The sequence below is a fragment of the Ceratotherium simum genome, chromosome 9 (genome assembly GCF_057802395.1).
Source record: "Ceratotherium simum simum isolate JZ-2026a chromosome 9, ASM5780239v1, whole genome shotgun sequence".
Classification (NCBI taxonomy): domain Eukaryota; kingdom Metazoa; phylum Chordata; class Mammalia; order Perissodactyla; family Rhinocerotidae; genus Ceratotherium; species Ceratotherium simum.
Genome location: NC_141908.1, coordinates 7994363 through 8019073, shown reverse-complemented (window position 1 = coordinate 8019073; position 24711 = coordinate 7994363).

The following is a 24711-nucleotide window of genomic DNA, read 5'->3' as shown; positions in this document are numbered from 1 at the left end:
TGCTCACACACACACACGTATAGACTCAATAAAGGAAGTGAGTGTTAAATCTAGAATAAACACCTTTCAATTCATTCAATTAAAAATAATCACTCCATTGAATACTAAAAAGAAATCCCTCCACAATTTAATATTTCAGTTAGAAATCCCAATCAAGATATTTCTCTGAAGGTTAAAAAATAATTCTCAAATCTATCTGAAAAAAATCCTATTAGAATAGCTGACATCTTTCTTTTTAAAGGGGCAGAGGATTAGCTTTGCCTGGTGTGGCACGGACCCAAGGACTTAGCAAGTAGGTGGCTTCTTGCCTCCTGTGCCTCAGCCTTGCGAGGATTCCTTCTAGCTTTTTCAAGGAGGCACGTTCAGTCCACCTCAGGACTTTAAACAGGGTATTATTTCTTCTTTAAAATTCTTTTTCTGCCCACATCCCCATGCAAGATTTATTCTATTTAATCTTTACCCAGTCCCCAAACTGAGGCTGTTCTCCATGGTTTTCTATAAATATTTTAGTGAGAATTTGTTTAATACTCATTTCTCTTGCTGCAATGTAAGCTCTGTGAGAAAACTGATTTTGTCCACTTTTTTTTTTCATTATTATATTATCAGTGCCTGGCATTAGGGGTGTTCAATGAAGAATCTCGATTTAGCACAAAAAGAATGAAACCAATAATTTATGGTGAGATAATGAGTTAATCATTTTTTAAAAATGACATAGGACACTCTACCTTACGCAGCTCCAAAATAAATGGCACATGTCCTAAATATTTAAATGTAAATTATGAAATTACAAAGTATTTTAACAATGTATCTATAGTTTGGGTGGTGGAAGAGGACTTTTAAAAATACAAAACCAAAATAGTTTTAATTGCATAGAACTTAAATAAGTTTGAATAACAAAAAAAGGTTTATAAATGTTAAAAATCAATGCTAAGAAATATATGTAAACGTGCTCTTATCAGTAAATAAGAAAAATAAAATATCCCATTGGAGATGGACAAAGAATATATTGTAAGGAGATGATTTTTTAAACAATAAGTTTATATGATTTATGGTTTACAAATATATAAAACCATTGAATATTGTTTGAAAATAAGGAAATGTGAATCATATAACATTGAGATATTGCTTTTTTCCTATTTAGATGCATAAAGAAAGCTTAATAGAAATACTTAGAGTCTCCAAAAGTATTCAGAAACAGGCACGCGTCTATACTTTAGTACACAAGTGAAGGAAAATTTATAATAAAATAATTTAAATATGCATATTTATTAATGTGTTCACTGTGACATTGTTTGTAGTAGTAAATTGGAAACAAATTGTCTAACATTTGAGTCTTTTAAAAATGTATTATAGTGCATCCAACAAAGGAATGCGCCATTAAGGATGATGTCCCAAAGCATTTCCACTAATGGGGAAAGATATTTCCATACGTGTGTGAATCATGCCACAAAAAGAATGTTTAAAATTATTCATGTCATGTGTATATATGTATGTAAATTCATATTCATTTACATTTATATACATTACAAATGTTGTATATTTAGCATAAACTTAATGGGAGTTGTAGGTTCTTCTTTTTTTTTTTTTTTGTGAAGAAAATTAGCCCTGAGCTAACATCCAATGCCAATCCTCCTCTTTTTGCTGAGGAAGATTGTCCCTGGGCTAACATCCGTGCCCATCTTGCTCTACTTTATATGGGACTCCGCCACAGCATGGCTTGACAAGCGGTGCATCGGTGCACGCCTGGGATCCAAACCTGCGAACCCCGGGGCCGCCGAAGCTGAGAGCATGTGCTTAACCACTGCACTACCGGGCCGGATGTTCTTTATAAATTATTTTTTTATTTTAATTTTTCTAGTATTTCTTCAATAAGTCTGTCTTACTTAAGTTAAATTAAAATGACCTTTCATGGGGATATATTTGGAGTAACTTTAAAAATGTATTCTTGGGTGTTCAACCCAAACTTGAAATTCAATAATGTTTATAACATGAGAGAGATGAAAAAAAAATATTTTTCTAAATTTTTTTTTTCCTCATTTCTTTGATTCAACCTGCTTTGGTCTACATTTATTTTCTTGCAGTTGAGAAGCAATTTATTTCAAATCCCTTAAACTTTTTTTCATTTTTTACTATAAGGAAAGATGATTTATCCATTCCTAAAGTCTAATTCTAAGAGAACTTAGTGTGTACCACATTTATGTCACTTTCTACATAATAATATCATTATTTATGAACATGATTTTCTTCTACTGGGTTGTAAATTTCATGAGCATTGCATTCTGACTAATTTATCTAATGTATCTCCCACAATATTGAAACTAAATATGTGTTTGTACGTAATAGATTCTTAATATAGCTAAGGCAATAAATGAACTTTTCCTTTTCCTACACTTTTTTTCAATTTGGGGCTTAAAATGGGTTCCTCTTTTGTGTGAACCTGTTCTGTTCACTCAAGCTCCCTCCTTTCTATTAGATCCATTTTTAGGCGTTTGCCATGTCTTAGGGAACACATCTTCAATGGCTATGCTATAGAGGGGTGTACCTCCAACATGGCTACATGTCTATTTTTCACGGTGTAAAGCTCAATTTTGTAAGCTAGCCCATTGCATTATTTAACAGGCAAAGCTGTTAAAATTTTCTTTCTAATGGGTGAACTGTACTCATTTTCTCTATGAATCTATCCATTGATTCCAGCTCTGCTCCTTGGAGAAACAGGGAAGAAGTATGACCTCTTGTCTATATGGTAGCTTCACATTTGAAGGGAGTCACCTGGGTCCTCTCAGACACTCCTCTACTGGGCTAAGTGGCTCTAAGTCCTCATGTAGCACAGTTTCCTACCACTTGTTCCAGGCACTTGTGATGGCTCTTCCAGAATGTTCTGTTGGTTAGCCATGATCTTCACAGGACAGGCCACATTGCTCCCAATTTAACCAGCCCCTTACAGAACACAGTGAGATAATCATCACTTTTATTTTGGAGACGATATTCCTATCATAATCATCTGATTACTTTGTCTTTATTTTTTTTCAGCAAATATGGGCCATTGCCGATCTTATGGTTCTTTGTTCCAGTTTCTTGATGTCCATTTATATGTATGTGTTCTTTAGCCCTGCGACTTTGTGCCATTAACTACATAGTTTACAATTCCAAAGTTTTCATTTTTTTCATTCATTTTATTTTTTTACCCAAGCTATTGCTGTAAACATGTATTGCTAATACATCTTGAAAGTTAATTTATTTTCTGTACTAATTTCCCCCACCCTAGCACCCCTGAATTGTGGGGGACATCAGGACAGAGCCAGTACAATTTCTATGGCACAGAGAACAGTACTGTAATAAGTTTATACACACGTGTCAGGTGTGGACACTGGTAGAAATAAGAGAACCAAGAGGCCAGATTCAAAAATAATGCTTACAAAATATCATTATTTAATAGTCAGAGAGAAGGGTCAATGCTAGTTAGAGGCACCAACTTTAAGTATAGCTATATATTGCCACAAAACTAACATTTATTAAATTCATATTACAATTGTTCAGTGAATTATCTCATTTAATCTTAACCACTCTGTAAGGAAATTTTTTTTGTTTTCATCATTCTACATTTCAGGAAAATAAGTTTTGGAAAAGTTACATACTTGCTCACAAGATGCTCTCAAGTTCTGACAAAGGGACATCTTTTCTCCTCCCTTCACATTCCTGCCTAAGTTCTTAGGGAAAAAAAAAACATGAAGAAACTCTCTATATCCTGTTATTTACTCTCTTAACCATCTCACCCAAAGAAGGTTAGAACTTCTAATCTGAATGGGCAGAGCCTGAGACACTAGGCAACAGTTTACTGATCTGCAGATGTACGTAGTATGAGGAGCACACAGCAAAGGCTGACCTTCACATTCGCTTCCTGCCTCCTGTGTTTTCCTCCTGGTGCTCCTTTGCTCCATGAGAAAAGCAAATCGGGGAAGCCTCTCGGTGGAGAGCCCAGCTAAATGTGCACTTTCTGCTTCAGCCTCTCAATGTGCTAGAACAAGGTGCCTGACTGGCCTGTCCATGGGCCATTTGTCTGGGAAATGGTTCCATACATTTAGCTCTTCTAAATTTGCAGTAAAGAAAAGTAGGAAGCTTTACGTAGGTTCCTAAACCTAAGCCTTGAGAGCTATTAGGAAAAGATCTGCCCAGAGTTGTCACAGTGTAATAATCATGCTCTGACCCAGCCACAAAGAGAAAGTGTTTTTTTTTTTCAATTTCCTTTGGCTATTGTGCTTGTGTCTATGCATATATACAGTGTCCATGCAAACATAGATTCCGCCTGTGGAAAGAAGGAGTGAGTGGTCGAGTTTGTGCACCAAAAACCCTGCCTTATACTCTTAATATCAACCTTATACTGTCAGGTCCTACTTCTCCTGGGTATGGAGGCATGGGGGGAAACTTAGCTGATTCATGTAGCATGAAACATTAGAACACTGGAAACCCTTCTTAGCTTGAAATAACCAAGAGGAAAATCTTCGGGGATGGTAAGGACTTTCCTCAGCCTCCTTCTTAGGACACAGATTCACAGCTTAAGTTCTGTCCATAACGTCTCTTTGCCGCACTCCAGCCTTGCTCTGCTCCCCTATCCAATGTACCACACCTGTCTTCCCCATGCTGCCCCCATGTTTTGATGTAATGTGTGTTCTCCCAGGTTGGACAGCAGAAATAGCCCCTGTGTGGTCTCTCCCTACTCTCTTCAAGCCACTTTCCTCTGTAAAGTGACTCTCTCCTCCTGCATTTTGTTTTACATTGCATTTCCTGTTGGGGCAGAAACCAGTATTGAGCCTGTCCCTGACAGCTGGAGGCGAGCAGCTCACCTGGGTAAAATGAGAGCGAAGACAAGAGGAGTGAGACCTTCCCAATGCTCTGGGTGCGATGCCTCCTCCAGGGGTGCCAAGAGAGCTTGTCATATTGTGTTCTGCTTATCTGTTTGCCTCTGTCTCTCCCGTTAGACTATGAGTTCCTTAACTATTCCTTCCTTTATTCATTCAACATGTCTTATTTTGAGCTTGTCTGTGTCCTGGAAAGCCATAGCTAGATCTCAAGGTAAAAACAACAGAACAAACAAAAGAATAAGACACGGTCACAGTCACTGCCCTCAAGTCACTCATGATACGATGGAAAACCCAGACAAGTAAACACACCCAGTATGGTGACTGCTCGAAGGCCAGCTAGTGCCTATGAATCCCTGGAAGAGATGCGCTTTGTCTGGCTGAGAAGTGAGGAGACCCAGGCTGGAGCAGATCACTTTAATCGAGTCCTGAAAGACTAGCAGTCACTCAAGGAGCAAGGCAGGGGGGAAGGGTCCAGAACCCTTGCGCACTGCAGAATGAAGCTATGGCAGTGCGGTCTTTCTGGAGAAAGCACGGGCCAGCGTGGGGAGTCGGGAATGTTCAGTGTGGCTGGAGGGGAGGGTGTCAGGCGGGTGGTGGGGTGTGGATTGGAGAGAGCAGCATCATCCAGTTATTCATCTTTGCATGTTCTTTGTGACTCCACAAAGTGTAGCCTCTGCCTGCCCCTCCCTCCGTCTCTTTATCTCTGTATCTTTCTCTGTGCTCTCATTTTCTAATGAACAAATGAAGAACAAAGCAGACATTTCAAGGCTATCTCCCAGATGCTGTGTAAATATGTATGAATAACGGCTGCTGAAATCACCAGAAAAAAAAAGAACATTACTGTTTAAGTCTCATTACTCCTAAAGTGCCTGTGTGTGTGTTTGCTTAATTACTTTAAATGGAAGCATATTTTAGAAACGCTGTGACTTCTCCTACAGAATAAATGAGCTATGAGAGAGACTCAAACTGTGGACCACAAATTGCCTTTTCATCACATGAAGTTGTTAATACCAGCCTTTTTTTATTGATTATTTGGGGGATTTATTTCCATTTGGAACATCTTATCACAGGTATTTTAGTCTGTGCTCAAAGCTCCGGGAAGGTGCACCTGTACAGCCTGTGTGGTGTGATGCCGTGTTCTTGCACGCAGCTGCCTATGCCCTGGGCTCACAGGCACCCAAAAGATTCTAGAAAAACTGTGGGAAGGAGCAAGGTGAGGCTGGAAACAGGCCAGGTGGAAGTGCAATTGAGTGAGAAGAACAGCTGAGTACTTGAGTGTGTTTGCTACTGAACGGATCAATGTGTTATTTGTGTTGCATCAGATAATCAAAATTGAATAAAAAAAATTGGGGGCACCTACTCTGCTCTTAGCCTTGGGCTACACTAAGATACATTTAGAGATAAGAAAAAAAATATATGTATATATATATGTTTGTGTGTTTATATATATAGTTCCTGGCATTATAGGTCTGTACTACATACTTTATTAAATTGATGTTATTCATCTTTCCATAACACCATAATGACTCTCAGGGGGAGAAATTTATTTCAGTGGAAATAAAATGAACTTTGTTAGATGCGAGAGGAAATAGAATCCTATGAAGAGTTGGAATAAACTTTAATGGCCAGCAGAGTGGAAAGATTATGGGATTTGTAGTTAGCATTTGTTTTGTGATTCTGGGCCAGTAACTTAACCCTTTATAAAATAGGGAGAATGATAAATAATTTTTCACGATTATTATTAAGATTAACTAGATAATGCGTGCAAAATGATAGGTAAATTGTAGTTATTGTTATTTCAATGTAGCTGTTATTATTATTTTATATATATTTTTTATTTTATCCATTCCTCTCAATGAACAGAGAGAAAACTGAGTTATTGCAAAAGGTCATACAGTAGCTAAGGAGAAAACTAGAGTCAGTTCCTCTGACCTGCAAATCAAATTCTCTTTCTACGAAATCACAAAACGTGCTCAGTTCTCTTTGAAAACATTGCAGTCCCTACTATGTGCTCAGATGTCCTCTTAGACTCCCTCTACTTCTTCTTCACTAGGTGGGATAATATCATGACTGGATGCAAGAAGAAAACACCCCATCCCATAGTGGAATGATTTGAAGTGTCCAGGAAAGGTGTTGCCTCCCTGAAATATGTTCCCCGTGTTCTCCAATGATGACTGAAATCTCACCATTGGTAATTCAGCCCTTGGATTTTAGCACTACATTTTCGTGCTGTCTTTTCAAAGTTGTTTCCTGCCGTGTAACAAGAGCATCAATCATTTCATCAACACTTTGAGGCAAAGATTCTTGAATTTGTTTAAGTGACTGCACCATTGGGAGTTCTTCCACCTTTTGGTGGAATACTTTGATAATCATTTTCATATGTTCACATTAAAGTTAGTAAATAAACCAGCCATCATTTATTCTAAGTCTTAGTGTGAAAAAAAAAAGTTCCAATAAAAAGGACAAAATGGAAATGACCTCTCCCAACTTTTCATACATAGATCCAGCTGGGACAATCGGGAGCCTGATTTTATCACCGTGCTCCTTCCTTCCAGGACAGGCACGAGAGAAGTACCCAATGACCTCTCTAGAATAAGAGGAAAAACGAGAGGTACTGGCACATGGCAGTAATTATTGACTGAGAAAATATCAGTAGCAAATGTTACTTAAATAACTTTGAGTTAATGAGTCAGATCTCGGGTTAAGGGCATAGCCTCAAATATAACCTTTGTTCAAATGCTAGCACAGCATATTTGTGTGATGTTGCAAAAGCTACCCCTCAGAGTTTCTCAATTTCTTTATCTGTAAAATGGAAATAATAAGATCTGCCTCTTGAGTTGCCAATCTAAATGATTAAATTAGATAAGGAGCCTTCTATTTTGTCTTTCATAAAGTATCATTTTAGAAGATGTTGCCTATTTTTTAAGTATTTTATATAAAAGAGTTTTAATCCTACATCTTATGAGATACATTTTATTGTCCAAATAGAGTGGCTCATAGATCTGCCCTCGTATTGAGGATGCCTCAACCCTTGTTACTGACCTAAGATTGTCTAAGAAGCCTCATGTTCCAGCTACACCAAGGGATGCAGACCAACAGGAATATTTTGTTTGCACAGCATTTCTTTAAATTAAAATCACCCTAAATCATTTTAAAGTAATGAGATTTCATATGAAAAAACAAGATCATGTGGATCTCTTGAAAAACTGGCAAGTCTGGCAAACTAGACTTCATTCTGGTCGGGCAATGATGAGCCACTCAACTGGGCCGAGGCTGCCCCTTCAAAAAGGGCTGTTCCAGCTCCCACCCTGCTCCTTACTCATTTACCTGGCCTGTCTGGTTTAACCGTCAGCTCAACCTCAGACGCCTGAGTCCAGAAAAGTGATCTGTCTTTATTTACCTGTATTTAAACTAACCTTTTTCATGAGAATTGAGTAATTGTTATTTGATGCAGATTTTCCCCCAGTCTTAGAGACAATTTATATCTTTGATCTTATATCTTGAGAATTCTGTTTTGTAGTCACGAGTGACAACTAGGTGGGAGCACATAGTGTTCCAAAGTCCACTGTTAGAAAAAGGAGGGAGAGAGGTGGTGACGTCAGGTTTGAGTGTGATAGTGTCAGAGAGGTGAATTCCCACTGAAGCCCAGATAACAAGAGACATGAACCAACTTGTCCTTTATATCTCCCTCCAGAAGGTGGTTTCATGCCTGCTAAGGCAGAGACCTGGCTGAAGTTTATTGTTTCATTGTCCTGACCAGGCAGAAAAACACAGACTCTTAGGATGGATAGTGTGTGCCATAGTTGGGAGTGAGCAACAGAGGCTGGGAGAAAGCAGGGCCAGGAGATCCAGAATTCTCTAGAACTGTAGCCCCAGGCCCAGAGTCACTGGGCTGGTAGAGGGTGGGATCATGTGGAGTGATGAGGTGAGGGTCCTGGAAACACACCTGTATTGCAGGCTAGGGTAGAGGACTCTCCCAGGAACAAGACAGACAAGAAGCAGTTCAGTGATCACTAGCCAAGGGAAGTGGTGAGTCAGTAAGTCTGTAAACAGTAATTAAATGGCTTCATCCTAAGCCATGTGATATAAATGTGGATATTAGTTTGTTTCCATTACATGTCAGGCTTAGTCAGTTGCCCTACTTGTGCTCGGGAAATCTACTAGCTTTTAATCGTAAAGCCCACACTCCAGGGGTGGCCACTCCAAGTATTCTGCTTCCTTTCTCAGCAAATAATGTCGGAGGCTATGCTAATTAACTAGAAAGGTTGGTTGATACTAGAAAGTTTGTTGATTAGGAATGGTGGGTGTTAGAAATGTGCTTTCATTGAAGCATTTTTGGTATTCAATACATGTAGATAAGGTAAAATATTTTGACAACAATCCCTGCTCTTTAAGGAACAGGGCATTAAAATCTAGTAAGTACTTCACCATATGCACTTAGACATAACATGGAAGGTTTGGTTCATAAATGAGCTTGTGTCTTGCTGCTGGTTTAGAAGAGTATTGGTCACGGTATTCCAAGAGATGATTTGCTGAAATACACAATTAGAATATTGTATCATTTATTTTCAAAGAACCTTGTATGCCAGGCATTTTCAGAGGCTCAAAAAAGAACAGTGGGATTTCACTGAGGTTACACGCTTGCTCGTTAATGTTGGTATGTGTAGCAGAATTTGGTCTGTGACTTGATTTTATAATTTCCTGGTAGCTAGGTTATGAGGGAGTGCTAATTTTCGCTTATCTCCAAGTATTGGGCCGTATGTTGAGAAGCCAGAGCTGGTATATTGAATTAAGAATACGCAGATTATGACCTGCTGAATGAGGAGGCACAAGCCACCCACATGCGGGCAGCAGGTAGCTCCCTCAGCATCCAAGCTCCCACTCTGGGGAAGTGAAACTCCTGAGTTCATTTTGATGAAGATGCAGTTTCAATTCACCCACACAAAGGAAGTAGAGTCACAAGGGAATTGGTGATCGCAGAGGTGAGGGGGCACAATGAGCCAGAGGAAGGGCAGTCGTCTGTCCCAAATCACCAGCGAGCAAGCAATAGAGAGCAAGCTAGCAAGCACCTATTACTCATAAGGTGGTTGGGGCGAAGGTCACTAACTTTTCGTGAGCTTAACTCTAAGTGGTTGTTTTAAAAGGTGCCCTGGGAAAAGTAAAGCAGGAACTTATGGTGGGCATCCTAAACTGAGGTCCTTATCTGAGTGTCCAGACTCTGGGTGTGAGCATGGTTGATGAATGCAGTAAGACTTCAGAACCTGTGGTCATGGTTAGGACCCCAGGCTCACCACTGATAAGCTCAGACTCCTAGTGCAAGTTGTTTAACCCATTTTCGCCTTAACTGTCTCATCCATGAAATGTGGGCAATGATATCTATCTCAAAGAGACTGTTTTTACCACTAAGTGAAATGAGAAATGTGAAGGGCTTGAATATGGCATGCCAAATAATAGTACCCCATTCCCCTCCTTCCTTTCCTTTAGGCTCAAACATTCTAAAATTCTATAGACTAAGAGAAAATGAAGGCCAGTTGTAACACAGGCAGAGCAATCTTGGGAATGATGATGTTATTTTCTCAGTATTGGGCATAAAATGATGATAGTAAAGCCTCTTACTTTTGATGGGAGATGGTTAATGTGCTAGTGAAGGAATATATGTTTAAACTAATAGACATTTTCAGGTTGGATTATTCCTTACAGAAAAAGCTAAAGACAGCATGCCAGAAACTAAGAAAGCTCTATGATTGCCAGTCAAGACTCTGAATCCAAATATAGACATCTCTGGGTAAGAGATCAGAATTTGGAGCATGAGGAGAATCCAGACAGCATGAGCACATAAACCATTCCTTCGGCACCACTGGCCAGAAGCCACCGGGGAGGAGGAATCTCTCTCTGTCTCTTTCTTTCTCTCTATCTATCTATATGTGTATACACATGCAGATTATATACATACGTATGATATATGTGTACATATTTGTATTCAGTAGATTTAAAAATTATGGACTTATGATAGAGTATGATTTCAGTCATCATCAACAATTCTGTCTTCAAGTCACTAATTAATGACTTTTGTTTTATAAAAATTTGGATTGCTTGGTTCTCTGACACTTTATTTAAATAATGATTTATTGGGGCCAGCCTGGTCGCATAGTGGTTAAGTTTATGCACTCCACTTTGGCAGCCCGGGGTTCACGGGTTCAGATCCTAGGTGTGGACCCACACACTGCTTATCAAGCCATGCTGTGGCAGCGTCTCACATATAAAGTAGGGGAAGATGGGCACAGTTGTTCACTCAAGGTCAATCTTCCTTAGCAAAAAGAGGAGTATTGGCAACAGATGTTAGCTCAGAGTTCACCTTCCTTTCCAAAAAGAAAAAAAAATTTCACCTTGGCCCTTGAAATATTTTTTCCTGATTGTTTTCTGTATAGTTGTCTTCTATAAGTAGTACTGAAATAAAATATAGCACATCCGAAAATAAAACTAAAAGGCTCTATAAGACGCAAACTTTTAAGAGACACTTACTCGATTGTATTAAATCTGGGCACCAAAATCTTCACCAGTATGGGACTTCTGGCTAAAGAAGGTTGAATAAAGCCATTTCTGTTTCACTTCACTTACGAAACTATCTAAAATCTCCGAAAGCAACCACAAAAAATCAAGAAGAAAGCGTCATCTTCACCACAACATGGATATGTTCCCAACTCCAAATTCCATGCTTTGAAGATTATTTGCCAAATACAGTGATATTGGGGACAAAATGTGGTAAAAGGCTGAAAGACAGTGCCTACCTGAGACTTTGGGCAGGATTCAGATCTCCCGAAAAGGGAGAATACTGCTGCTCAAATAGCCGTGCAACCATGCAAGGAGGAACAAGGTGTGCAAAGGAAAGTGGGGGTGTCCACGTGCAGACCCCATTTCAAAGTAGGTGGAGGTGAGGGAGGGAACACTCCCGTGTGTCATTTTCTGTCTTCAGCGTACCTTCCGGCTGAGAAACTATTGGAGAGAGGAGAAATGAAAGGAACAGAAATCACGAGATCTCATCACAGAGAATTTGTGGATTTGAAGAATTAAAAAATATTTTTAACACCTAGTAATTTAGTGTATTCAAGACCCAAGTTTTTAAGAGGGAGTGTTAAATGAAAGAAACTTGGAACAAAGAGAGTTAGAGATGGGAAGGAAAAATGTTCACATGTTGCCATGTACATGATGTCTCATTTCTGCACTATTTGGGGGGGAGTGAAGGTCCCATTTAGGCTCCATGTGGCCTCCCTTACCGTGAATTACCCTCCACCACCCCCAGGTGCAGGCTGCTGTTTATTCTCTTTAGCTTTTCTCCAGGAGTTCTCTGTCCCTCTGACTTGGGTATAAATTTGGCCCTGCGTGGTAGGCCTGGAGCACCAGAGCTGAGACATTAAAACCTTTTGAATTAAATAGTGTTAGGAGATTATTTTCGCAGGTGCTCTTAAAAATAGATGTATCCAATTACAGTAATTCTAATTTTTCAAATGTTAGTACTCTTGACAAGTTACAGTTCTGTTTACCTGTTCTTATAGGAGCCTCATGATTTCCCCCAAAAGAGCAGCATGAGACTGGAATTTTCAGTTTATCAAAGAAAATTGCATGCATTTTCCAAAGGCAAATTGCAGACCAAAGGCATTCGTAGATGAATAGAAAACTATGTGAAAGGGAACACTCTGCTGTGTTTGCCTACTTGTAACTTCAACCCAAATTACCTTTTGAAACACTATTTGGAAATCTAAAGAATTTCAAAAGGCATCGTTAATGGATGTGTTGAAAATAGAACCCACCTTCCTCAGCTCCAAAACCACGAGCTTCACTATTCAACAACTTAACCTCAGCTGAGTCTTTTTCTTAAATTTCCTAAAGTACATTCAAGTTTAAGTCATAAAGTTCGTAGGCCCCAAATACACCAAACTTTACATTGTACTTTCCCGTCACTATAAGATTCACTTCATATGCCACAGGCCATTAACAAGTCCTGATTTTATCCCATGTCCTGCCCGATGAAGCATGGCTAATTGCAAGCCTTGTCCCATATGTTCAAACAGATCTTTTTTTTTTAAAAAAAAAAAAAAAGGTAAGTAAAAATATTATTATGGATTGAGGCACAGAGGATTTAAGGGACTATTTTGAAGGCTCTCAGCAAACCAAGGGCAGACTTGGAGCTTGAATTCAGGTCTCAACTTGTCTTTCAGCAGGAAAATGTCTTTCAGCTATAAGTATAACATGTTTTCTTTATGATATTTAATTAGATAAAGGCATCACTCCCTATGGTGTTGGTTTCTCAGCATTTACTCTCCATTTCCATTTTCCAACTTACTCTTTCCTGTTCTGTGTCTTCTGAAAGTTGATCACCAAGAGAGCATCAACTGGGATCCCTTGCTCTTTGGCTTTAGTTCTACTAGGCTGATGGAAAGCACGGGGAAGAGATTAGAAGGTGGGAAACACAAAGATTAGGGTGCTTACTCCTTCCACTCCCTCCCTGCTTCAGCTCAGGCCTGGCGATGCCAGCTACACTAGGAATACAGCAATGAGTGCAGCCCCTGTTTCATGCCCAGCTTTTAACCAAGCTTCAATAACACTGTTTCCTCCCTTTGCTTCATCAAGTCCAGGTTGGAAAAGGCTTCCCACTATTGCTAATTCCTAGGCGTCTACACATTCCATGTGAGTTCCCTAACTCTGCCCATATTTTGGTAGTCACTTCATTAAGAAGTTTCTTTGAAAAAACCCAACTGAGCATGCCATGTTTAATGATGGGATACTGACATGTCACAAACACTTTGTATATCTAATAAAAAATAAGCGTATTTCACTTCCTGCTCCTTCCTATAATGTATATCCTATAGTTGTGTAAGAGATAAGCAAATTCTCCACCACTAAAAGGCGGATATGCACTGGAATGCTGTAACTTAAAAGCGGCTACCAAAGCAATTTCTAGAGTCAGCAAGTCCCTTCTACGCTGGAGAGATGAGTCTACATACACACACATGTTCTTCCCTTAGCAAGAGCTTCTTATCATGTGGGTAGCTCACCACCTTCTGTCTGCTGTGGTTTCTGTGTCTTATTCAGGGGTCTTGATCTCCTTAGTCATCATATCCCATACTGAACCTTTCCAGCCAGGGCAATGTTTTAGGAAAGACAAGGCAGAAAGCACATAATTTTGTTTCATACTATGAGATGGGAGTTCTGATATCCACAAGAGGTAATTCTCTATTCTTGCTTTTGGGATATGTTTGGCACTTATTAACATGTATGTGATGTATCCTGAGAACTTTGAAAATGTATTTTTTAAGAAATGTGAGTTTATCTTCTTCATTGTACACAACTTCCTTCTGCTCCCCCAACCTATTGAATTTGGTTGAATAGGTTCAACCTATTCATTGAATTTTTTTACTCTATTCTGAAAATGGCCAGTTTTCTCCAAGATTAATGCAAAGATCACATCAAAATATAGTTCTCTTTCTCTCTTGTGCACTCTCTCTTAATTTTATTTCTACCCCCTGGTCTATTTTGTCTTGTTTCATTTTTTTAGTTTTCCTGGTCCATTATGTCAGAGACTTAATTTACTGTTTTACTTTAAAAGACTTTCCCTTGCCACTCAAGCTATATTCCCCAGAATGTATGAGAGAGAAGAAATTTTTAAAGAAAAATAATCAATCAATAGTTTGATTGAGTTTGAGATTATTGATAGTAAACAATCAATTGAAACTATTTATTGGGAGGGTTTCCATATGTAAGTTACTATACTATGCTCAAAATAATAATAAAAATATGTGTTGGAATAAGAGCCTGTAAAATATGTCAATAAAAATCCTAACTGTGGAGTAATCGGTCTTGGGGTAACTGAGAATCGCCTATACTTATATACTTTGCCATCTATCAATTATTCACTTAGCAAATATTTTCTATAGCTCCTATAATTTACAAATTATTTTGGAGTAATATTAAAAACAAAATATATTTCCTACCCTAAAAAAAGCTTAAAATTGATTTCAGAAGAAAACACAGGTGTTTTTAAATGAAGTACAAAGCTATTGGCAAATAAACATTCCAAGCAGAATGGAGCAGTGCAACGGAGCCTCTTCCCTGGGGGGTGGAAACTGGTGGTTCCAGTCTCAGCCATCAATCAATAAGAAATATCGTTGACAGGAACCATGAGGCCTGTACAACTGGATGACTGTGTATAGTTCTAGTTATTGATCTGATCCTCAAAAAAGATGTGATAAATATGAGTTAATTGAATAACAGATTATATGTGTGTGTCTGAGATACAATATTCTAGTACTTTGTTCTATGAAAATAGGTTAAAATCACCTCCATCCTTTCCTTCAGTATGAAAAGATGAAACCTGGGAGATAGTAGAGAAGTGGAAAAATAGACCTGTTAACCAATTTCCAGAATTCATTCCACGGATTTGATGGGTTAGGGTGAGGCTCAAAGTCTAAAAGAAATAGTGTGCAACGAATAAAATAAAATTCTATTTTATCTATCTGTTGCTAACTATTACTAGCAAGTGGTAGGTAATTCAGCAGGTGGTGCGTTCAGGCAGGCTGAAATACAAGTAGGTTGAAGAATTACCTAGAAAAGGTCCTATATAAAAGACCTAGCATGGATTTAGGGAATAAAAGGTTGTTCAGGCACTTTCATATCCATTTAACAACCAACAATGGAATATAGCAATGCTTTTCCTTGACCCTTATGTATCTTTAACAGAGTCGATTTCTGGGAGGCTGGGTCATGACAGAGAGATAAAAGAAAGCGTCATCTATGAGTCTTTATGCCTCTTTGCATTAGTCAGACAGGCTAAAAGTGGCTTATGAAGAGAAATGATAAGTGTTAGAACAAGGGTAGAATGTGGGCTACCATTAGATGGGGTTACAGCAGGGAAATCAGACACTCCAGAATTATGTCCGAAACCATCACTACCCCCTTTTCAGCTGAGACATCTACAGAAGACAGACACAAGGACCACACAGGCTGATCCCCAGTAAACTGACCTAAAGCACTTTGGAGCCCAAAGACTGCTGGGCCTTCTCCCACCCTACGTCCAATCTTATTAATTATGAAGAGCCCACTGCCAAACTTCCATAGTTGAAGTAGCTTTTGTCATAGAGGAGAGAGAGAATGTGACGTGTGTGTGTGTATGTGTGTGAGAGAGAGAGAAACAGAGAGAAATAAGCAATCAGCAATAGAAAAGAGCTGGACTTGCTCTGTGAGTGGGGTTGCCAGATAAAATATAAAACTTTCAGTTAAATTTTGCTAGAGTGTGCCTTCATATATGACTGAATAAGAGATTTGGCATTTATCCCATTAGTGTGACATCCCATCTTGCCAAGGATGTGTGAGAGTAGGAATGAGGAGAGACTTTCTCTCCCCCTTTCCTTCCTCTGTGTTGTTCTCTCTGTTTCACTTTTTGGTCTTAAAAGTACATCTGTGGTCAGCCCAGGGGGTGGCTGCCCCTGGGGGTGGCCATCTACACGGTATCGAGAAAACTCACCAGCCCCTCCACATGCCAATTCTCTTTTCCCTTTCGACACAGTGAGATGCTTATATCCATCCCATGAGAATTCCTTCTGGACATTGCCCTCAGGAGTCCAGTGCAATAGTCAAACATGAGAAATTCCTATTTTAAACATTGCTATCTCCATATCAGGAAATTTGATTAGCACTCCTGTTGTAGGGGTTAGAAAAAGCACAACTATACTTTTCAGCAGCTTAAATGATTTCACCAAAGGAAGTGTAACTATTTATATCAGCTGCTCTCCACATTCCCTCTCCTTTGTCCTTCCTTCCATGCTTGTGTGCACGTACCCACACACTCGTGCACACGCACAGAAGGTGTTGCATGTGAGAACTGATAAATATCACATGAATTTTAGATTTATTAAGTACAAAAGGAGGACATTTATAGAAAGAATTATTTCACATGGAAATTCTGACAGAACCTCATTTTATTTTCCCACTACTCAAAATATTATTTTTCTCTCTGTGCTTACCTAGAGGTCGTTTGTCCCCTATAGTCTATTTCATGGGCCTGTCCTCTTCTTGCCCTGTTCAGAAGTGATCCACCCCTCCTCCACCCCCTCTCCATCTTGCCCTAGCAGACAAGCCAGATAATTACAGATCAGACCCTCAGTCAAAAGCTTGACCAGGTAAAGAATTAATCCCCTGTGCCAGCAAAGTAAGGAAAGAAAAAAAAAGAAACTCGGCTGCTATTTCTATTAGTCTGAAGGAGAAATACACTATTTGAATGGTAGCATTTAATTGACATTATGTGGTACAGTTACTTCATTTAAACTTCTCCTTTATTTAAAGTAAACACCTTAATGCTCACATTTCTGCCTGGGACATTTTTAGCAATAACTGCTGGTTGTCAATGACAACAATCATATTTAATTGTTCATCTTGACATGCTCCAGCACTCTATTAAACACAGATTACTCTAGATTGAATAAATGAATAGCAAAGAGGTTGGCCAAGAGCTCTGAACATATCAGTGGAAAGAGTGAGTTACATCATCTCTGATGAAAATGCAGAAAGAGCCAGCACAGATCAAGAGCTTGTGAGAATTTCAGGTTGTCCATTTTTGTCTTAATTTTTAAAAATGAAGTGTATTATTGATTATATCTTGTGAGGGGGAAGAAGATGAAGGTCAGACTTCTTGATTGGATGTTATTTGGCTACTTTAATATATCTCTCAAAGTTGTAATTCAGGAAGAGATGAAATATATCTTTTTCCTTATATGAATTTTTAAAAGGTACACAATAGTTTTTTTAGTTTAATTTCACTTTCATTTCAATATTATTATTATTATTATTTTATTTTATCAAGGACGGTAACTAAATAACACCTTTTCACTAGTTACCATAACATAGTTATAGAGTATAAATGGGATTAACGAACACCTTAGGATAAAATTATAGAATCTTCTTCCCATCCACATGCAGTTTTATAAACATGCCTTTCCTTTGTTTCAATCCAGTCTTGAATTTTTCTGAAAATTCTGGAAAGAATAAACTTTTCTGACAATCTTTAATTCATTGACATGTCACAGTTTAACCGTTTTTCTTTCAAATAATGAAGATGAAAATTGTGGGCTGTTTCATTAGTCATGTCACTGAACATAGTACCAGATTGGGAGTCTGGATACCATGTTCTGGTATTTGGCTAACAGTAATTACAAAATTATCATATAGAATTATTATCATTATTGTTTTATGACAAGTTGGTGTTAACACTGAACATTGGTTATCAATAAAAAATTCACTCCTTTTTGAAAACATGTGTGATAAATATTTTTCCTGCATATAACAAATATGTCAGTAAATGATTTTATTTGCTAAAAATGGTCCATTCAATGACAGTAACCTCCCATCATTTATTCAATAATTATTTTATTAGTTATTTCATTTTGATAAGTTTACTGTTTTACAATTGTTTATATAAACATTCCTGTATATCTCTATGCATAGGAAAATGGGCATTTTAAGACTTTGAGAGATATTTTCAAATTGTCCTTCAGAAAGTTTATAACAGTGTTCATGTCTGAGACCAGACAAGGGCATCTTTCTTTTGATCACATTGAATATCTGACAAAATTATGGGAAATATATCTGATTATTTACTTTTTATTATAAATGATATAATAAATCATATGTTTATTGGCCATTTATAGTTCTTTTGTAATTTTTTTAGCCTTCTTAGCCTTAATTAGACTTGTGTACCACTCATGTTGCAAACATTTTTCAGTTAGTTTCTTTTTCTTTTTATTATATTCGATATAAAAATTCAATATAATTATTAGAGTGATTTAAAAAAAGTGTTTCTGGCACCAGAATAACAATGCACACAAATAAAGAATAAATGTTGTGGTGCAATTTTAAAGTCCATACATTAGATGGGAGTTGAGTGGAAATCTGTCTTCACAATTCAGTGCATGGGCTCTGTGAAGGCTGCTCCTCTCAGCCCAGCTTGATTTTGTCTAGATTTTTGAGGATGTCAGAAATTTTATCTAGAGATAAGTGGGCTTTGTTCTATAGTGCTAATTATTATTTTAATTATTTTGGATTGCAAAAAGGGTTTCTTGAAAGTTAAGTGATGGGAGTTGGTTTCCTTCCACTTTGCTTTGAATTTAGATGGTGGTTCTGTTTCCACACTGCATCTGTGGTCTGTAATCCTGCATAAGGACCACTTGACAAGGGTTAGCTAAATATGCTGAAACGTCAGTTTGAGAATTTTAAATTGAGCTCTAGGAGAAAATAAGAGCAAGCTTGTCCTATTAACACTGATTGCCCAGGAAGACACTGCACTTTAATGAAGCTAATGAAAGGATTTTTTCATTGAGTCATCATTTTCTTATATAAGACTTTCATTGACTATTCTGTATCAAGTCCTGTACTTAGCACTGGTGCATTAAAGATTATCTATCTATCTATTATCTATCATATGTCTCTCTGTTGTCTATCTCTCAATCCTCCATCTATCATCTATCTAGACCTAGATACATACATGTAGATATAGTTTTTATTCTCAGGAAAACCAGCCTTAAATGAGGATCTCAACTGAGTGTGAGAGCAATAAAGGGCAAAAAGTGGGAGAATCTAGTTCAAGTGGGTGGTCAGGGAAGGCTTCCTGGGGAAAGAGGATCATTACACTGCAACTTGAAGGTCAAGGGCATTATGTGGGGAAATAACTAGGGGGGGCTGTAATGGCCTAAGGAGGAAGAAGCAAGATTTAACATGGTTATTCAAAAATTGTACTATGAAAATAAAGGATAAGTAACTGGAAACTACCTTAAGTCAGTCACACTTGTCCATAAAAAATAAATAATTCTTGGGAACTTTAAAAAGCTTGGATGCATGAGAACTATCCCAGGCTTCCTAATAAGAACCTTAAAGAGTCCAAAGCGGGTATTTTAAGTAATGGGAATCTTGAAAACTACAGATAAAGAGAGAGTCTAAAGGGGCCAATGCAAATAATTATAATTCCAAGCACAGGGAAACAAGATAATAATTATTCCTTGCTCTACTTCTACCTAATCACAATCACCAAAAGGGCAATAGATTTTGTTGGGTGTACTTGCCTGGCACTGTGTGATGGCTGGAGCACATAATCCTTTCAAAAACTACAGTAAATGTATAGACTTAATCCCCTTTTAGAGTTGGGGAAGGTAAAATGAAGACAGACAAAATATATTTCTTAGATCTCAGCTAGCAAATGGCATATTCAGCGTTGGAACTCAAAAGCCTAGGCTGTTTTAATTGAACTCACAAGCCACAATGGAAGGTCAATTTAGAAGCAAGATGTTAGAGAACATATGCATGTGTATATGTCTATGTGTATGTCTATATATATATAGGTATATACTACGTAGCCTATAATACAAATGAATCAGCCTCCCACTCACTACACGTGTGTGTGTGCATGTGTGCACGCACTCACAGAAACACACACCAGTACCAGGATTATTTCCAGAGTATATGACAATATTATATCATAAGGTACTGCCTTTAACAACATAGTCTTGCAGGCAGCTTTGTAGGAAGTCCTCAATAAGAATTAATTTGAAGGGTATAGTTGAAATGTCTCCCTTCTATCAAAATATTTCCCTTGTATGCTTTAACAATGCCTGATATTTCGACATTTGTAGTTCATTCATTTGTTTTCAGTCATTGGAATCTCCAAAGATCTTCCCTTTAAAATAAAATTTTAAAAATTATAGAATAAACATATTATGACACTAAGAGTAAATGGGTAGATCAGATGTTTCTAAAACATTTATAACCACTTCCCTTTTATGTTTTGGGAGTGGTGAGTGAGGGGTATAGAGTCCTAATGTGGGTATGTTCCAGTAGGGTAGCAGACAAGATGGGGAAGGAATAGGCTGGGAGTGTAGTGTGACGCATGGCCTGGAAGGGCACAGCAGAATCTGAGGCCAAAAACAGGGAAAGTGTCACTGGAGAGAAAGACAGGAGAATGACAATGATTACTTTAAAATTTTGCCTGGGCTGGCCCCTAAGTATGAAGCATTGAGTGTGTTCCTAATCCATGCTGTCCATGTGGTAGATGCTGGGATTTCAAAGGCAGTAAGACATGGCCCCCCCCACGGGAGATCTCAATGCGCTGAAATAATAGACAGTCAACTAACTTTAACTCAAATAGAGTTGACCTCATGCTTTGTGGTCCATTCCCTGCTTGCTGTGGAATTAAATGGAACATGAATCTGTCTTAGGAAGTGTTGAAACGCAATGTAGAACTCCACAATATGTTTCTTTAAAGAGGTAGCACAGGAGAGTCGCACAGTACCTCATCCAGAAACTTTCTCTCAACGTCTTTAAACACCATTTCCCTTCCCCAGTGTAACTGGTAAACTCTCCCGTATTCTCACCCACCCAGGCCTCTCACTGTCATGCTCCTGCCCCTTCTTCCTTCTTCTTTTCCCTGTCCTCAGGTTCTAGGATCCTTCCTGTCATTGGCAGCCCTCACCATACCCCCAACCTCCACATGGCTGGTCTCTTGTCTGGACTGTTTTTTGCTTTTCTCATGTGATTCTCTCTTCATTCTAGTGCAGAATTTCTCAACTTTGGCACTAATGACAGTTTGAGTGCCATAATTTTGTGTTGTAGGGGCTGTGTGTACATTGTAAGATGCTTAACATCGTGGGCCTTTACCCATTCGATGCCAGTAGCACCAAAAATGTCTCCATACATTGCCAAATCTTCCCTGGGGGACAAATAGTTGAGAACGACTCTTCTCCTGGATACATTCTCTTCCTCATTACCTTGGTAATTGCAATACAGAGTAGAAAAAATATCAGGAGGAGTATTAAGACAGCACCTCACCCAGACTGGAGAGTTCAGAGAAGGGTCCCTGAAGGAAATGTCAGCAATGGCAACAAACGCAGGAGGAAGAGTTTTCCAGATTGAGGTAACACCATGTTTGATGTTGTAAACAAGAATGAAACTTCAGGGAAAATATTAAGGAGCTCAGAGTATCAGCAGGGAAGTGGTGAAGATATTGCCTGGGAGGTGAGTGGAAGGGAGAGGATGTGACTTGTGTGACATGATGGGGAATTAAACTTTCTCCTAAGGACAAGATGGGCTCCCTAAAGCATTTTAAGCACATAAATAGTTTTGTTTTAGAAAAATTATTCTGGCACTCTTATGGAAAGTAAATTAGAGGCAACAAGGATAAAGAAAATTAGGAGGGTGTTATACGTCTTAAATAACGTTCATGTAATGTTTAGGATAACGTGGTCATTGAGTGACACTTAATCCTAGTGTCATCCTCCTACATCAAGATTCCAAAAAAGTCAAGAGCTTTGGAAATTTAAAAAAGAAATATCATTTTCATATATATGAGATTTGGTAATGTACCCATGAGCTCTTAATCGTAATTTTTATTATATTTTATTAGAATTTAATTTTTTATTTGTTTTCACAATCTCCAAAATCTGAAGTTCACCAAGTCTTAGCATTTGTACCCTTCTCCTATCTTCATACCCTTTGGAGGTCTTATCCAGTTTCTAGGTTGTAAATATAACCTGTATTCTGATAACTCCAGTTTACACCTCCAGTGAGAATCTCCTCACTTAATTCTTAACTCAACAACTACTCAATGGGTAAACTTAGATGTCTACTAGGCACCTCCCACACAATCTATCAGCAAACTCTGAAAGCACTACCATTGATATATTTTACATATATCTATAGCACAGGCACACATACACACACTCACAAAACTAATGGTCATTTAATATTTCAAACATTATTCCTTTTTATTTTTTCCCCCAAATTGGTTGCAATGTGAGTTGCCATTTTTATAATCAGTCTTTACTCAGCTAACACTAGCTATTGTGCTGTACAGTTGAACATTAATTATGAGGCTTGCCCTTATGGCTTACTATTATGAGAATCAATGTTTTATTTGACACTCTGTGCCTCAAAGCTGCTTATTATTAAATTGTGGCAGCACTATTACTTCCCAAATGGGTTGGCCTTAACCTAATCTCCAAATCCTTGTAGGCACATGTCCATGGGCATATTATAAACTGAGAGTATTTACTCATACATTCTTACCAATTGGAAAGAAACTGAATATTTGGAGGAAAAAAGCCATTTAATAGTAATGGTCCACAGTCTATTACAAATTCTTCTATACAAAATAAGCAAATGTAAAAGTGATGGTGCATCTCCCCTTGATCTTGTGTAATGGCATATTGTGAATTAGCATATTTCATTTTCCAGTCTAATTGGTTCTTTCAAATGTCATTTGGTCAAAATTGTGTGTATATGAAAACCTTAGGTTCCATACCATGTTTCTTGATATTCGTGTGTTTGAGATGGAAACCACATCACACAATTTCTATAATTAATGCATGACTATTTAGTTGCAAATAATACAGTACAACCTGAGCTAGTGAAATAAAAAGAGAGAACATACCATAGAACATAGAATCATCTCAGATAGTCAAAGGCAGAGATTGTAGAGGCATCAGAAATGAACTTGAAGCGAGTACTGGATACCAAGCAGTTTCTTTTGACGTCATTTGTCTTTGCTTTGCTCTACAAATCTGCTTCATTCTTCTCTTATGTCTCATCTGCTTTCCTCTGATTCTTTGGTTTGTGAGGTAGAGTTTGGCTGTAACAATTCTTGAGCTTATGTGTTATTATTGCCATCATGAGACAGAATAACTTTCTCTCAGTCCCAATGTCTAATTCCTAGGAAAGCATTCTATCTGATCCTATAAAATGTTGCCAAAGAATTGGATCTTGCTCCACTGAATACTTCTTTGTCCTCAACTGTAGGCTGAGGGAGTGGGCAGTTAGTGGAAATGATCATAGGAAATTCCAAAACTGTCTGATATGGTACATTTAATTATTTAAATCATTTTATGTTATTTTCTCTTTTGGTTCAACACATGTCAAACAAACAAAAAAAAACCAAAAGTCTTGTCCTTGACATAGAGTGCCTTGGATTTAGGAAAAATGAAAAATACAAAAGAGAGGAAAGAGGAACCTCAACCTTCTATCCTGTTAAGCTTTGCTAAAATTAGAACCGTACTAGACAAACTTTATTTCGCCCAAATTTGGGAGGCCTTCCTTGATTTGATTCCATTCAATTTATCCAGATATTATTCAACACATACCTTCTGTAGAAGATATCTCAGTTTCCACACTCACTCCCAGCTCTATGCATTAATTAACCATTCCCTCATCCCTGAGATCTTGTCTTTCTTATTTGCCTAATTTTACCCACTCCTAAAGGCCCTCCTCTATTCTGTTTTCATTAAACTTTTCTTCTTAATACACAGTCCAGGGTGCAAAATTTGCAAAAATAAAAACATTAATCTCCATTTTAAAGGAATTTATAGTATTCTAATTGGGGAGGCAAACTTTCAAAATAAATAATACAATCTTATACATGCAAAAAATAGAAGTATCTGGAGGAGATAGGAGAGATTCGAACATTCCGTTGGATGCACCCTTTCCTCTGTGTACTTTGCCTCTCTGAGATTGTGACTTTATGTGAGGAGAGGACATGAGTAACCTGTCTTCTTCAGGTTACTTCAGATAAGGACCCCTGCAGGGTCCTTATCACAATGTTGCTTTTCAATAATGATTTACTGATTGATCTTTAACTTTTCTAAGTTTCAGCACTTTCTAAAAACCAGCAACCCTACAGTCACTTATTTCTAGCAATTGTAAGAAAAAAAAAAATTTCATGCCTGGGAAGGAAATTAACATTATCAACCAAAGTGCTCTTTCTCTAATGCACTAGAAAATGATGCAAAGGGCAGAGAATACTCTCAAAAACATGTATAAAGTAGAA